Genomic DNA, 16,326 nt, shown 5'->3' on the forward strand with positions numbered 1-16,326 from the left:
GGTCTCCTAATCCGCAGCGAACTCTGTGACACCGCCGAGGGGAGGAGCATCCTTTTCCATCGCCTCCTCTTCGCCCCGCCCCTCACCTCTTCCCGGAGATCCTGCTCCTTCCCAAACTGAAAAAGCCGAGAGGTGGAGAGTTTCTGCCTGATGGACTCACAATTTACATCCCAATACGGGCAGAAGCACTTTGCAAAACTGCCCTTTAGAAACAATTATCACCTTGCCGCCAGAGGTTTGGAGCCACCGCCTCGCACCCCGCTTCCGTTTAAAATCTGGCTTAAAGTGATTTAGACAATGGTTCTGTGTGTGTGTGTGTGTGTGTGTGTGTGTGTGTGTGTGTGTGTGTTTGAGAGAGCGAGAGATCGCTCGCAATAACAAATCAGGTCTAAAGAGAAGTGACGAAAAGGAGGTTATTATGAGCGTGTCAGTGTAGGCACCTTTCTGCTTCCTAGAGAAATGGAACCGTAATTCTAAGGTGGTTCATGCAAAACTGGGTGAGCGTCCGCAGTGGCCGGTCCGCTTTTGCCTGGAAGCACACATTCTCGTTATTCGAGGCCTCTCAGGGTCCTTTCCTAAAGATTCCCAAGCTACGCTCCTTCTTCCTTAGTCTTCTGAAAACTAAAACTCTCAAAGCGGTGGCGTTCTGTGGATTGGCTAGTACTAAAATATCCATTGGGTGGCAGTAACACTATCCTCTTTATGACTTGCAGCAAACCAGAGAATGCATTCAATCAAATGAACCGATCTTGTAGAAACACTGGAATCATTTATGCATTGCAGTTTCTCTTTCTTGTTTTCTCTCCTTCTTCCCTGGGATATTTTGAGTGGATTGTGGCTATTAACCAAGATCTCGTGCTAGTCGTGGTTTCCTTGTCGTTTTCGCTCAGGATTAGCATCATTCAAGGCAAACGCAAAGCTGCTTCCCCCCCCCACTCTTTTTTGAAAAATCATTTTTGGGGGCTGCTGAAGAGAGCTAGGACCCAGGAGACACCTTCCCAAACAGCAGGGGTTGTGTGCTTTCACATAGCAGTACTGTACAAGGAAAACCCCGTCGGATCGGTTATTGCGGGATACTTGTGAAATATACATAGGATTCTTTCATATGGCTGCATCCCGGATCTGGAAATTTTACTTGGGGACCAAGAGGATTTGAAAGGCTACATGTATACAGAAGATTTGCAAGCAAGACTCCGGTTCTTGTCGTAGAGCTCACAGACTTCCTTACTTACCGGCCTTTTTCCTTCCTTCTTTTAAAAAATTTCTTCCCTCTTTTTCTGCCCTCTCCTCTCTCAGTCTCTCCTTTTCTATCTGCCTCTTCTTTTTTCTCCTAGTTTTCTTTTTTCCCCTGCTCTGCACCTGGATTGTATCTTCACCAAACAATCGGGCACTTTGAGAACTAACTGGAGGCAGCCTTGTAGGGAAGAGCTGTATGGAATTATCTGCTTTTATGGTGAACTTGGCATTTGTGAATGGGTATCTTGTTCACGATATTAATTGCTAGCAAAAACAAGAAAAAGAGCCCAGGAGTAAAACGTGGATTTTTCTGAATTCGCATTGTGATGACCAGCAATTACATTACCGACTGATAACCAGAGGAGAATAATTTGGAAGACTCTTGTGGGTAAGGTCGTTTTATATATGCAAACCCATTCGTGGCGTGAGCAAACTTGGGCGTTTGTAATGGGAATGGGTGACTTGGATGATTGCTGCATCGCATAGATGGCTCTGATGTGGCCGTTATTGGCACTGAATGGAATAACTGCAGTTGGGTGTGTTGGTGTGTGTGCGTGTGTGTGTGTGTGTATGTGGGTCTGTATTCTGAGTGTAATTGAAAATAAATCAAAACATGACTCCCCCCTCCAATTATTTTGATAAGGAAGAGTGTCTTGAATTAATTTTGGGTAGACACTCTTTGTTTGGATGCAATATTTGTGGCTCCTATGTTCTGAAAGGGGTAGCAACCACGAAAGGAACACTTACTAAAGAGCCCTATTTAAAAGGAAACGAGCTACTCTTTATTCATTAAAAGAAATATGTTTTCAACTCAGTGCAGCATTCTGCTGCATTTCACAGCCGCAATGGGACCAGGGACATCCCACTTGTCAAGTTCTTAAACTTTAAGGTGATAATCATTGTTAATTGTTCTCTAGGTTGTGATTATTGGAGATTATTAAGTACCCTGGGCTACTTTTTTATCTACCAGATTATCATTTGGAATTTAAAAAGGAAAAGGGAAAGCTGAAAATGATGACTAAAATAGAGAAGAACAGTGCAATATTATTTTCAGTATCACCATAATGCTTTCTTTCTTAAGTTCAATTTGTCCAATAATATAATTATTTACCCAATACCCTGTATAGCTGAAGGTGCGACCCACGTGCAGGGGAGTCGAAGGTCTGGAAGCAGAGACCATCCTTTTATTGCAATGCAGCCAGCTTTGGAAATGCAGGCAATTACACACTTCCCTTAACCTTAAGTTGAGGATGTGTTCTATCTGCTACATCTATTTTACCCTTTCGGTAAAAAGTTAGAGACTAGAGCATGAAGGATGCTTAAGCATATTCTGCCTGGGAAATGGGATAAAAAAAATCAATATTGATGACGTGGTTCAGTGCACTGTACTGCAATGCTAAAGTCCCAAATTCAGTACCTATGATGAGAGAATGGAGCATTTACATGTGTTATAAATCTCACCTGGTAGACTGATCTGAAGGGGAGGGGAGAAGATATGTGGATATGAAGGAAGATGGATGGAAGTCATGCATAATCGGTGATTATGTAACTTCATTACATCAGCGAGCTTCAGTCAACGATAGTGAGATGAAATGATTGTATAGAGAGAGGCTTCATCACTCTGTTAACTTTTGAAAGCTTGTAACAGCTTAACGGAGGAGGAGGAGGGCACACAGAGATTAGCTCCAAGGGTCCTGTAAACCCTGATCTCTGTGGCAAATTTAACATGAGTTTTCTCATAGTGACTTTCTGAGGGACAGCAGATCATGTAAGCTTTAGGGCCGGACAGGAGCAATTTTAACCACACCCGTGGAGAGTCAAAATGAGTCCGCAATGTTTCACAAGTGCCCCATTGAGAAATTGGAGCTGACGATCCTAGCCAAGGTCATAGTTCTGTACCCTGTGATTGAAATACATGACCCCAATTGAGTAGAAAGTTAAATCCATTGACATGAAGACTGTGAATGGAATGACTATTTGAGATCCTCTCTTGCATTTTTCCTGGTAGAGCTTGATGCAGATTTCGGTCTGGTGGTTCCCTCAATAAAAATGATTGCTTCCACAGTGTGTCAGAAATGAGTGTTTGGTACCTTTATCTCTGCCTTGACAGCCTGTTTCTGGGCCATTTTAACCCTCTAGGGAAAGAGAAGTAAAAACCTTCAGAGGTAATGATATCCTGTTAAATTAAAGAATAAATGGCAACGAATTCATTATTAATACACATCCCAGGAAAAAGAGCAATCCATTTTCAAGTTTTACTTACTGAATGGCTTGAAGGACATGTTGCAGCCGCCTGTGAGTTTTACCATGAGACAAGAGAATTGTGCTCCACTCATGGTACAGAGGAGGGAACCCTGCAGGATAAAATGTCATTCCCTGATGTTTTATTTGGAGCCGTGATTTTCTTTAAGAGAAGAGACACGTCAGCTCCTTTTGGCCTTCTGCTGTTTCAGGATCTGTTCTTTCCTCAATAGATTATAGATTCCCTCAAAATGAAACTCTGCTGAAATCCTAACCCTGTTGAATTAAATCATCTTATCATCTAGTTGTGCTGTTTCCTATTTCCCTTTACATTTATTTTACCAAAAAAAAAAAAAAAGAAGGTTAAATGACTTCTATCCTAGAGATGAGATGATCCTTTCTGTTTTTCCTCTGGAGTCAGGTGCAAGATCCACTAAGTAACTTTGAAAAGATCTGCTTACCCCAAATCAGAGTGGTGGATTGGAGAGCTCTGAGATTTGAGATGCCTTTCTTATTTCTGCAGGACATACCCAAATATTGATAAATTGTGCCAGTGGATTTGGAGGTTTGGTATTCATATTGTGTAGGAAATTGGATGTGAAGTTAACTCCTGATTCCTTCCTTCAGGGGTCAGGGTAACTCTACGGCTGCCTCCAGGCTGCTCATCTCCAACTATGTGCAGAAATATAGTCTGCCTTGAGTTTTCCTGCACTCCTTATTTTAATATTTTATAAATGACTTCCTTAGCTGTTTTCTGACATAAACCTCATGTATGTTACCAAAGAGGGCATATTCAAGAGGTCTTAGAAGCTCAGTAATGGATGGAAATAATGCTAGAAAGGGAAAAAAATCTCTTAAAAAAAAGACACTGGCTGTCAAACATACATATGCATGAAATTGCTCCCCTTTTTCTTGAAGACCGCATATATTCACATTAGGAAAAATAGTTTCAATCATTTTGATGGTACTTTATAACCTGTTACTTTCTTTTGGATGAGGATTATGTAACTGAGGCAGGTTATGTCATTTTTCTTAAGTAACTCACAAATCAATAATAAAAAGCTTTGCTTAAGGAAAGCATTTAAACATGAAGGCAGTGAACAGTTTAAAATATAATATCTATGTATTTTATTGCCATTTTGTCAGCTCAAAGTGAGTAGTTAGATTAAAAATATTCAAAAATAGAAATATCATTTACAAATATGAAAAGCACTAATTTTGTCTTCTGACCAGTTGCTTCAGCAAAGTCAGGAGATTTAGCTGGTAAGTGATCAGCTCAATTTAAAGAACAAAGTTAAAATGAATTTGCTTTACATTTGCAATGTGTGTGAACAAATCCTGTTATTGTTAAAAGGACAGACAAAACGTTTTTCAGAACAACTGAACTTGGAGGATTAATTTAGGATTTCTATTTCAGAATCTTTTAAGTCTGCTTAATATAAACACTGAAGGTCTGGTGTGTACTTTGTCTTAAAACAGATATGATCTTTGGTGTTTGGCAAATCTCATGTTTTGATAAAGCAGACTACTCTATAATTTGGGGCACCCAAAGCACCCAAACAAGTGTTGATTAATAAGATTTAAAAGTAGCCAGTGTTCTGCTAATGCTTGATTTATAAAGCATAATTATAATGGCACCATTTGGGCAGCTATAGATAAGGCCATGTCAGCATTTTTATTATTAAATTCCAATCCTTTTTCCATTAGTTGTCTCAGGAATCTCAAAGAGGAAGGAGCTCAGCTCTCTGAGACATCCAGGTATTAGAGGATTCGGGGCTGACTCAGAGGCCCTGAGTTGCACTTGTCTTTTACTAGCCTTATGACTTCTGATCCCACATTTCCCCTCATTCAGTCACTTAAAAACAATTGTTACATATTGCACTGAAGAAACGAGATGTGTGTCTAAGTGCTTACCATCATGCTGTGCCTTAGAGATACATGTAATTATTATTATTAAGGGTTCCCCAAAGTCGTATGAATTTAACAGTGCATTTTTTTCTCATGCCCTTATTGTGAATCTTTATAGACACTTTCTAGTATAAATTACAGTTATCTGGTAGATAATACCGTTCAGTAAGGAACACAGACAAATTAAAAGCTTTCGTCTGTAAGTTTCACTCAGTACTCATTTTTTTCCGCAGTACTCATATGGGAATATGGTTGTCCTAAGGAACTAGAAAAAAAAAAAGTTGCTTTTAAGTATCATTCAAAGAATGGTAACACAGGGTTTTGTGTGAGAGTGTTTTAAGCTGATGGCTTTTGTTGTTGTTCACGCTCCTGAGTACTCAGATCTTTTTGCTTTTGGTACCAGGAATGTAAAACCAAGGTTCACCAACAAACTTGATGCTCCCACTTAAGTCATGTGAGCAAAAAGCTACTCTCATGCATCACTTTATTAACAAAAGCATAATGCATATGAATACTAAGCACAATAGAGAACATAAGAGTTAAAAGATAATAGTTCTGTTCTGGAATTTGCTAGTTGCAATAATTACTAATGTTCTTTAGGGGGAGGCAATCCCCCATGTGTCACTGTTAACACTGCATTTCTTCAGTGTTGGGATATCTTAATAGAAATACATTTACATATATGAAAATAGGGCATAGTTAATGATATGACCTTTCATATGTGTTGTTAAGTGGTGATAATCAGGTTAAAGAGTAAGTTTTTATGTTTTTGGTTCAGGCAGAATTGGAAAGTGCAAAATTAACCCTGAAAATAAAAGTAAATCTACATGTACTTAAAGAACTTTCTGCTAGAGAGCAACCTCCTTTTCCTAACTTCCCAGTGTCTTGCTTGCATTTTATGTTAAGGATTCCCCAATATTTCTTTCAGATGAACTTGATCGTGCCTGTTTCTCTGACTTCATTGATGCCTATAAATAGTAAGCCTCTTCTTGGTTTCCTCTATTTTAAAAATGCATATTCCTGACCTCTTCCAGAAACACTTCAGATTTGCTCTAGCAGATTAACAAAGGAATGGTATAAGATTGTAGACAGGCTTGTTTATTTGACAGACTCTGCTAATCACATTTCTAATACCTTTTTAATTTTCACCCAGAGAATGCTACCTGGGAGTATATTCCAGAGCATTCTATTACAGGCCAACCACATGGCTCAAAGGAAGGATCTACCCTTGCTGCCTTCCCTGGCCATTGACTTACAATAAAAGATCCTTAATTGACATGATTTTCTGGTTCCCCTGTGTCAAAACAATATGCAGGTGCCGAAACTCAGACTCCTAAGGCTGTTAGCTTTACAGAAAGCATGACTGACCAGCCTGGTGTTGCTTTCCTATCACACCATCTGAAATTGCCAGGCAGCGAACTGTGAATAAAGCAGAGGGAAAAAGCAAAGCACTTTAATATTTTTCTCCTGAAAATCTGCGCTTTGCCTGTTTTCATTTTACCACATTAAAAGTAATCTTTTTCATGACAAGCTATTCCAAGGGTATGTTATCGTTACCATGTTCATATACTTATTTATATAAGACAATAAATGGCACTAAATGAGCCATTTTGTTCATAAGAGAAATATATCTAACAATATATATTTACGAGTAAAATTAGATTGTATTTTGGAATACTTCCTAAATCAGGAAATTGTGTGTGGAGTTTGGACTCAACAGAAAAATGAAATGGACTGTGAATTGTGATCATATAATTATAGACTTCCACTCTTTCAATATGTTTGTTAATTATGTAGCTTATACTTTATGTGAATTATAATTATGATAAATCACTGTATGAATAATCAAAAAATTATTCATACAGTGGTTTATTTTCTCATGGCCTAATCAAACTGAGTTAATCGGTAGGTTCTCACCCTGTCATTGTTGACATGTAATACAACTGTGACTTAGTATAATGATCTTCATCATTTTTTGGTATAAAGTTCCCCTTTTTAATTGCAAAAAAGTTGAAAGAATGCTTAATCATAATTGTACTTTCAGTATCAGTTGATTGAGAAATGCATGATAATAATAACAATAAATTATTACAAATATAAAGTTTTTAGAAATGAATCTGTGAATACTCACAACAGGGTCTACTTTTATCTTTGAAATATATTTATCTACATAGGAAGACTGGTGTCTCTGACATTTCTAACCCCCTTGGAATAACTCCTGTGGCCCTTCTAAATTAAAGCCTATATGTCTAGAGCCAAAATACATGCGTTGCATATGTACATGAATTATGTTTATCTTGCATACAAAATGAAAGGCAGATGAACATGGTGGTGGAATGTGTATCAAAGGAATTGAATTTTGGATGAATATACTTGGAGTACCTAATTTCTTAGAAACATACATTTAAAGTTCCAACACAGGGATTTCCAGGTGGTGCAGTGGTAAAGAATCCGCCTGCTAATATGAGAGACGCAAGAGGCACGGGTCTGATCCCTGGGTCAGGAAGATGCCCTGGAGAAGGAAATGGCAGCCCACTCCAATATGCTTGCATGGGAAATCCCTTGGACAGAGGAGCCTAGCTGGCTACAGTCCACGGGGTCAAAAAAGTTGGACACGACTGAGCGTGCACTCACACACACACACGAAGTTCCAACACAAGTAAATTTCACATTCAGACTTTATTATTCAACTATCAAAAATGTAAAATTGTTTAATATTACAAAAATATTTGCATTAAAAACATCTTTATTGCAGTCAAAATGAGAATGAGTTGTTATGAATATAGCCAGAAGTGATTACTACGGCCTATTAGAAATCTAATGAAATTATATACAGTATAGGAATAAAAGGTGCACCATTATGTTGTTTTAGCCAACAAGGAAATTGTGAACCGGAGGAATGGACTTAGGTTTTCAAGATCTCACAATTCTTTGGCTCCCCCATGATGCATGATTCTGGTTTCTTGATATGACACAAGCTTTCAGTTGAGTATTTTAATTTCATAGCAGTAAGTCCTGGCATATGATTGTTTTTAGTAGTGTGCAGCATAAGAAAAATAGTTGTTCATATTGAGGCTGATTTTAGTCTGTCTAAGCTTTTAACTGACTTTAACTTGTGATCACTCACATGGCACCCATCACTCCGAATTTGTGGACTTTATTTTTCCTTTCTGTGTGCTCTGCCATTCTTGACCTCGTTTGATCTCTGGCGACACAAAGCAGAAAGAGTTGAGAAAATAGGTCACTGGTGGGGCCTCCTTGTCTTTCCCATCCTGTCCTCTTTCAAATGAGCAGAGAATTGGTCCTTCTTTGAAGTCCCTCCTTTTTCCTGACTATCCTGCACATCCCTGGCATTTAGAATGGCCACCATTCTTTGGGGTGTTGCATGTTGCCTTCTGGCTTTCAAAGTCCTCCACCAAGGGATCTTATCAAAGTATCTTTTAGCCACCTTTGATCTTACTTTGAAGAGATGGAATTTCACACTTCATTTCTTCATCAACAGGGTCCCTGTGCTTACACAGACCATGATGAACCAACTTGAGAATCATGAAGACAGTATTAATTTTTGATCAAATTTGCCAAGTTACCACCACACATCTACTAAGGGAAAGAGATAGAGTCGTGTGTGTGTGTGTGATTTTTGTGGAAATATTAAGCATAGGAATCCTATGCTAAAGGGAAAAGTTTGGAATGACAGGCTTTTCCCCTTTGTGTGATAATAGTGCCATTTGGAGAGAATATACCATTCATTTTTTTTTCAACCTAGAAAAAATGACTTCAATAGACTGCATTTTAGATGACAAGGTGGAGAGGGGGCTATGGAAGGCATACTTTTATTCTGGTTGGATCTTGTAGTGCCTTCCAGATGCCCATCGTACTTGTTTGAAAAAATGATACTGGCAATGAACACTGTGACATTCCCAGCCTCTCCATCAACTTTATTTCAGAAGGAACACAGCTAGGGGAGCTGAACACAGCGGTAAAAATGGAAAACTAAGAAACTTAGAATGATATCAAGTATTTTGTGTAAACAAAGCTTCACATGCCAAGGGAGAAAATTTGCATGTAACAAATGAATCTGGTGATTCTCAGTGCTCGACTTTTGAATACCCCTGTTAAAGCCCCTAATTGTTCTCACAGAACTCCTGAATGGTACTCAAGAGGCTCCCAGCTTCAGAGTGTGCAGAGTAAATGCATTCAAGGGGTCTCCGGGGGGGTTGGACTCTGCTGCTTTTCCTTGTCGGGGTTCTCCTCCAGGGCCCCTAATAGCACAGTCACAGAGCAACTCGCTCTGTGTGCTTCTCGCCATGAGGGAACAGCTGAGCTAAGCTCCAGGAGGCCGAGGCTTGTCTGTTTCATATTCTCAGGGCCCAGCACTGTGTATGGCGTGGTCATGAGTACACCGGTGTTACATGGATGAATGTAACACTTAATGACACTGAAGCACTTAATGACAGCAGATCCATTTTAGACCAGTGTTCTCCCAAACTCATACTGCACTGTAAACTGAGACAAAAACTACTGATAGAGGAAAGTAAAAGATATTGAGTAATAAGGGAGTGCTAAGTCGCTTCTGTTGTGTCACACTCTTTGGGAACCCATGGACTGTAGCCCACCAGGCTCTAGTGTTAATATTAAGTATTGAGTTAGCCAAAAAGTTTGCTTGGGTTTTTATGTAAGATCTAGATTCTATAAGATGAAGTTTCTAACCCTACAAGTAGGAGGAGAATAAATGGCTGGGCTTCCTTCCTAGTTTCTCCCTCCTCCCTTCTTTTTTTCCTTCTTTCTACTTCCTTCTCCATCCTTCCCTTCCCCCTTCCTTCCTTCCATTCCTGCCATAGATATTTGAGTGCCTTCAATATGCAGAGCACTATAAGAGAGCCTGCAGTGATATAGGGATGAGTGATGTCATATGTCTGGGCCCGAAGTAGGTTAATCAGGGGTAGGGATGATAAACAAAATGCTAAATAACTATAATTCAAGGTTGTCTACTGTGTATACTTCTAAGAGAGGTGTCATACTTCTAAGTATGATACAGGCTCAAGAAAGAGTCAGAACACACGCACTTGCAGGGATTAAGAGGCACTTGTTGAAGGAGGGGAGGTTGACATTAGATTTGAAGGATTCTCATTGGTGTGGGAAAGATAGCACATTTCCCGTAGAGGGAAGATCAAGGACAAAGCTGTTGTCATTTAAAAAAAAATGAAATAATGCCATTTGCGGCAACATGGGTGGACACTTAGATCCTCATACTGAGTGAAGTCAGTCAGATAGAGAAGGAGAAACATTGTATCACATCCCTTATATGTGAAATCTAAAAAGAAATGAGACATGGACTTTCCCTGGTTGGTACAGTGGCTGGGACTTAGCACTCCCAAGGCAGGGGGCCCTGACTTCCATCCCTGGTCAGGGAAGGAACTAGATCCCATATGCTGCAACTAAGACCTGGCACAGCCAAATAAATAAATAATTTTTTTTAAAAAAAGAAATGATACAAATAAACTTATTACAAAACAGAAACAGACCCACATACTTAGAGGACGAATCTTGGTTATCAGTGGGCAAGGGTGGGGGGACAGGATTGTTAGGTAGTGTGGGATGGATATGTACACACTGCTATATTTAAAACAGATATTCAGCAAGGACCTGCAGTATAGCACAGGGAACTCTGCTCAATGTGATGTGGCAGCCTGGAGGGGAGGGGAGTTTGTAAGGGAGAATGGATACATATTATATGTATGGTTGTATCCCTTTGCTGTCCTCCTGAAACTATCACAACATTGTTAATCTGCTATACCCCAATACAAAATAAAAAGTGTTTTTTTTTTTTTTAATAAAAAAGAACAAAGCTGTTGTAAGCAGGAGCAAGTAGAGTGTGCTTAATGAAGAGTTGCTGTTCTACTTTTCTCAGGGAATGGGGTAGGCAATGCAGAATGTAAGAAGATAAGGCGGGAGCCACAAGTCTCCAGGTCTGGCAGGCAGGAGCCAATGGAGTGAGGTTTCATGAGCATAAGGAAAACAAAGCATTTTATGACCTACTCGGATTTATGCTTTAGGAAGAAGAGGAACAATTTCAGAGTCTGTATCTCCAGGATACCTTTGATTCTAAGTTTTGTGAATTTCATAAGGATTCCTCCTGAATTCCATCTTCATTCTAAATGACTTCATGTTGAACTTCTGCTCTCAAACAGTTGTACTGAGCTTTATTCATTTCCTTTCTTTTCTCCTAAGACCAAATCACTGTTGGCAGTGCAAGATAAATACAGAGACTGAAGTTTAAAATTACCACCGAAGGCAACGTTCTTTAATGGGACTTACCTGTCCAAACTATCCTTGATTAGTAGTATTAGGAAGTTGCCACCTGCCCTAGCAAAAATGCTATAGTTTAAACATAACTCTTCGATGAGAATGTTCACAGTTTCCTTCTGTACAATGATGGCAACAGCAAAGTGACCCGAAAGGGCAATTCATTTGGGAGGAAGGGGAAGTTGGAGAAGGCCACTGGGGAGAAAAGGAAAAAGGAAAGCGTTACGTATAATATAACGGCAAGGTGAAAATATAAATTCTTAAATGGCTTTATATTAAGATCCCATGGGAAAAGAGCATTGCTTTAGAATACCATATGCATTCAGTAACAAGAAAGTAGGATTTATCCCCAGTATGTGTGAACTGTTTTGTTAACTACCAATAAAAAGAACAATTTGGAATTGTAGATGGAAATCAAAAGTGAGCCTCCGAAAATAAAAAATCTTCATTTTAGCTGAGTTTGCATTCTCTCCCTCACTAAATACTTTATCTACACTTGAAATAAGTAGAAGATATGAAACTGATAGGGATTTTTTTCCCCATACTTTTTCTGATCACTCCATATTGGAAATTCTAGTAAGTTGGGAAACGGCCACATGTTGAAGATGAAATGGAAAGGGATACAATTTACTTAAGCACAAGCTAAATATTATGTGCTTGATCATTAGAATTCAGCTAAAAGACCAAGTAACATAAGCTAGCTGTTGTCAAAACTTACTCCCTTAGCCTTGAGGATTCTGATTCAGTGGTGGAATGGAGCACAGGAATTTATACTTTTAAAACCTTTTGAAGCCAGGGGGAGCACCAGAGTGTGCCTGGGGTGGGCTTCAGCAGAAAGCTTTTATTTTCCATCAGTATTTCCTCCTCCTTCCTACCATATCTTCCAATGGATGCTGTCTCAATATTCCCCAAAGTGTCTTACCATCTCAACTTCCACTTTTGAGTTCAACCCTTTTCAACCACAGTGGCAGTGACTCAGTGGTAAAGAATCCTCCTGCCAGTGTGGGTTTGATCCCTGTGTTGTGAAGATCTGTTGGAGAAGGAAATGGCAACCCACTCCAATATTCTTGCCTGGGAAATCCCATGGCCAGAGGTGCCTAGCTGGCTACAGTCCATGGGATCGCAAAAGAGTCTGACATGACTTAGCAACTAAACAACAATGGCAAGAACCTTCTATGCTAAAATTCTGGTTTGGCCACAGACATGTTTCAGATGATTTTTGTGCAGGGAGTGTGGCTCATGCTGCCCCTTGAACCACTGTCCTTCAAGCCTATTAAATGAGCAGAATTGCTCCTTCCAATATACATTTTAATTGATTAACTCCATGTGAGTGAATAAGAAATGCTATTTGAGGGCCCTGTCTATTGTAAGCATTGTGCTTAACATGAGATGAAGTTATTAAATAGAGTTCTTGCCTTCAAAGTGTATGGGCTAGTGGAGAAGACCCATGTCTTCTCTTGCGTTTCCTGGGAAGAGAATATTTAGTTGCTTCTGAAGTTGATGGCAGCGTGCTTGCAACCCTGTCCTTAGCAGATCCTATGGGTCATTCAAAATTGTCCAAAACTGAGTCAAGGGTAAGAATTTTCTGTTCCCATATCAGGCAGTCAGTGGCTATGAGCTGCCCATTGGAAGGGGGTATAAACTTGAACAAGAGACTTTCCTGCAGCTGCTGAGGGCAGCGCCCAGTGAAGGAATCAGTCATGAGCCATCAGCTACAGGATGAGTACCTAGGCCATCAAGAGAGGAATGGAAGGAATTTGGAAGCTTTGTCCAAGACATTTTATTCCTTTACTCCTTGAAGCATGCTGCAGTGATTCCCTAGGAAATTATTTAGGAAATTATGGGAAGTCATATATTTGTTTAAAGGGGTAGACACACTAAACATTATTGAGTCCAAGGCCTTGCTCTGCATAATTAAGTTTCAGAGAATGGGGTTTCCTGAGGAATATATTAAATCTATATTATAATTGCTCAGTCATATCTAACTCTTTGCAACCCCATGGATTGTAGCCTGCCAGGCTCCTCTGTCCGTGGAATTTTCCAGGCAAGAATACTGGAGTGGGTTGACTCCTGTTATAAGTGACCAGACCATCAATATTTACTGAGCGTCTCCTATGTGCCCTGGACTTCCATAGGGAGAAGGGAAAGAGTCAAAAATTGAGGCCCAGAGTGTTTACATAGGACCGAATTTTCCTCGATGGTTTATGTGTTTGATCCTCAAGTTAAGGGATGGAGTTGGTGGGGGTAGGGGGTCAGGGAAGGACAAGGAAATGCAACAGAGTAGTGTCAGGCCAAGTCCTCTGAACTCCAAAGATAATAAGACAGTTGGTTGGGTTGTATTGGACAAGGCTGAAGAGAGATAGTGAAAGTTGACAGAAGGCAAGACTTCTAAGGTGAACCTAGTGTTCCTGGTACAGAACAAAGTAGAAGCAGCGGTTCGTTAGCATTGGTCAGTCTGCAGTTTGGACTAGTGGTGGGGTGGGGTGGCATTTGAATATGCTACATTTGAAGTCATAGAAATAATCTATCCTAGAGTTCAGTTTTCACAGAAAGGAAGTGTTTCATATAATTATTCATTTTTATATTATTAAAAATATTAATTTCTTAATGTGAAGGAAGAAATTCCTTAACAATTACTTTAGATTTGTAAATGCTTTCTTCAGCCCTAGTGAGGTGATAGAAGCACCTTCTGTTTTTTATTTCCTATAAAGGTACTCAATCAAGTTAAATACACTGAGACCAAGTGTGCCAGTAATTTTTTAAATTGCTGTTTAAAGGAGCAACCATTCATCAAATCAGATAAAATTTGAATTGGCATGAACTTAGTCCAACACTTTGCAAATGTATTAAATCTACCTACTGTAATTCAAATAATTCTTCATTAACTGATGTTCACTTTAATAAACAACCACTTTGTTTTTCCCCTCCCTGACATTTGACTAGATGGTCAACTCAATACAGTATACTAACGCATGTATATGGAATTTAGAAAGATGGTAACGATAACCCTGTGTACGAGACAGCAAAAGAGACACTGATGTATAGAACAGTCTTATGGACTCTGTGGGAGAGGGTGGGAAGATTTGGGAGAATGTCATTGAAACATGTGAAATGTCATGTATGAAACGAGATGCCAGTCCAGGTTCAGTGCACGATGCTGGATGCTTGGGGCTGGTGCGCTGGGAAGGCCCAGGGGGATGGTATGGGGAGGTTGGGAGGGAGGAGGGTTCAGGATGGGGAGCATGTGATTTTTTTTTAAATAAAAAAAAAAAAACTGAAAAAAAAAAAAAAAATTCAGTTCAGCAAGTACTCCCAGATTATCTAACTTCTTGATGCTAAACACAAGCACTAAGCTAGAAGGAGGAATTTACTCATCGCCAAAGCAATTAAAGATGTATAGTACTAGGTATTTTAAAAGATCTGTGTTAAAAGGAAAAAAATGTCATTCTTAGCACCATCACTGGATCTGCTCTAAAATTTACGAGCCATTCCTTCTCTGGCCTTGGCATGACTTCTGTATTAAAAAAAATAGCTTATGGTATTTTTAAAAGACCAAAAGCTCAATGAAGATTATAGTCCTTTTCTATTACATGATTCCCCTTGTGTTTATGGATGTATATATTTTATTTTTTCAAATACAGATTATTAAGCTTACTAAGGAGATTTCAACATCTCTATACATTCACTTTGCTTTGTTTTTCATTCACTATAACTTCATGGCTTCAGGCTCATGTGTGGTTCTGGTTTTACTGTTTGCATCATGCTATTTGTGAACGGCACACTTTTATCCTCATAGAGTTGAGTATATTGACTTCAGTTTGGCACACAGAGTGTCACATCCCTTAAAGTAGGCAAGTCATGGTATTTTAAATTTCCTACTCAAGAGCTTGTGTAGGTGGTATGGGAAATGAGTGATGCTGATTGGAACTGACTGTGCATCAGAAGTTATTTAAACCTCATCTATATTTGTGAATAAAAAAAGGAATTACTATTTTCTCTTCCTAAGGTAAAATTAGTTTTAATTTCTTAAGATCATAATCAAAGAAAGTGTGGGTTATTGCTCTAAGTATCTTCCTTGGACTCTTCCAATTTCCTGGAATCAGAGCTTCAAGTCCTAGTAGATCTAAACTCATCCTTTATTAGTGCTGAAACTCTTGCTAGCCTAATCTCATTAGTTTTATTGTTAATTTCCATGTTACTATGACTATGAGTGCAAAAATATAAAAGGGATACCTATGACAAAGCCTGATAGATAATGTGGCTTCAGCCCAGATTTTGGAATCTGAAGGATATTAAGAACTGAGAATTTAGTTTAGCGTCACTGGAATCATTAGCTAAGTCACAGATGTTAAATAGACCTGGCTATTATAATTAAGTCTCTATCACCCCAAGAAAGAATTACAGCACCCAAAATATATATTTATCTGTTCACAAATGTCCTTTCTGAGAATCTCAAAAGGTAATTGGAAATTATTTAATATTGAAGGACAGTCTCTTGGAAAAACTTATTTGTATGAGACTTAACTTTATATTGAGAATATGAAAGTGTGGGATAACTTAGGGTAATACACAAAATGTAGTGAATTCTTACCTCAGTGTCCAATCAGGAAGGAGCCACATAGACCAGGATACGTG

General features: G+C 39.1%; 1 protein-coding gene across 1 annotated transcript in view; it reads left to right on the top strand.

Annotated features, from left to right (window-relative positions):
- Positions 1-734: 734 nt before the first annotated feature.
- Positions 735-16,326, top strand: part of IL1RAPL1 (interleukin 1 receptor accessory protein like 1) — a 1,454,732-nt gene continuing 1,439,140 nt past the window's right edge. The window contains exon 1 of the mRNA XM_086387986.1: positions 735-1,624. The gene's annotated coding sequence lies outside the window, so the exon portion shown is untranslated. The remainder of the gene's footprint in view (positions 1,625-16,326) is intronic.

This window comes from Bos grunniens, chromosome X (assembly GCF_055505025.1).
Source record: "Bos grunniens cultivar Pamir isolate PY7600 chromosome X, Bosgru_T2T1.0, whole genome shotgun sequence".
Classification (NCBI taxonomy): domain Eukaryota; kingdom Metazoa; phylum Chordata; class Mammalia; order Artiodactyla; family Bovidae; genus Bos; species Bos grunniens.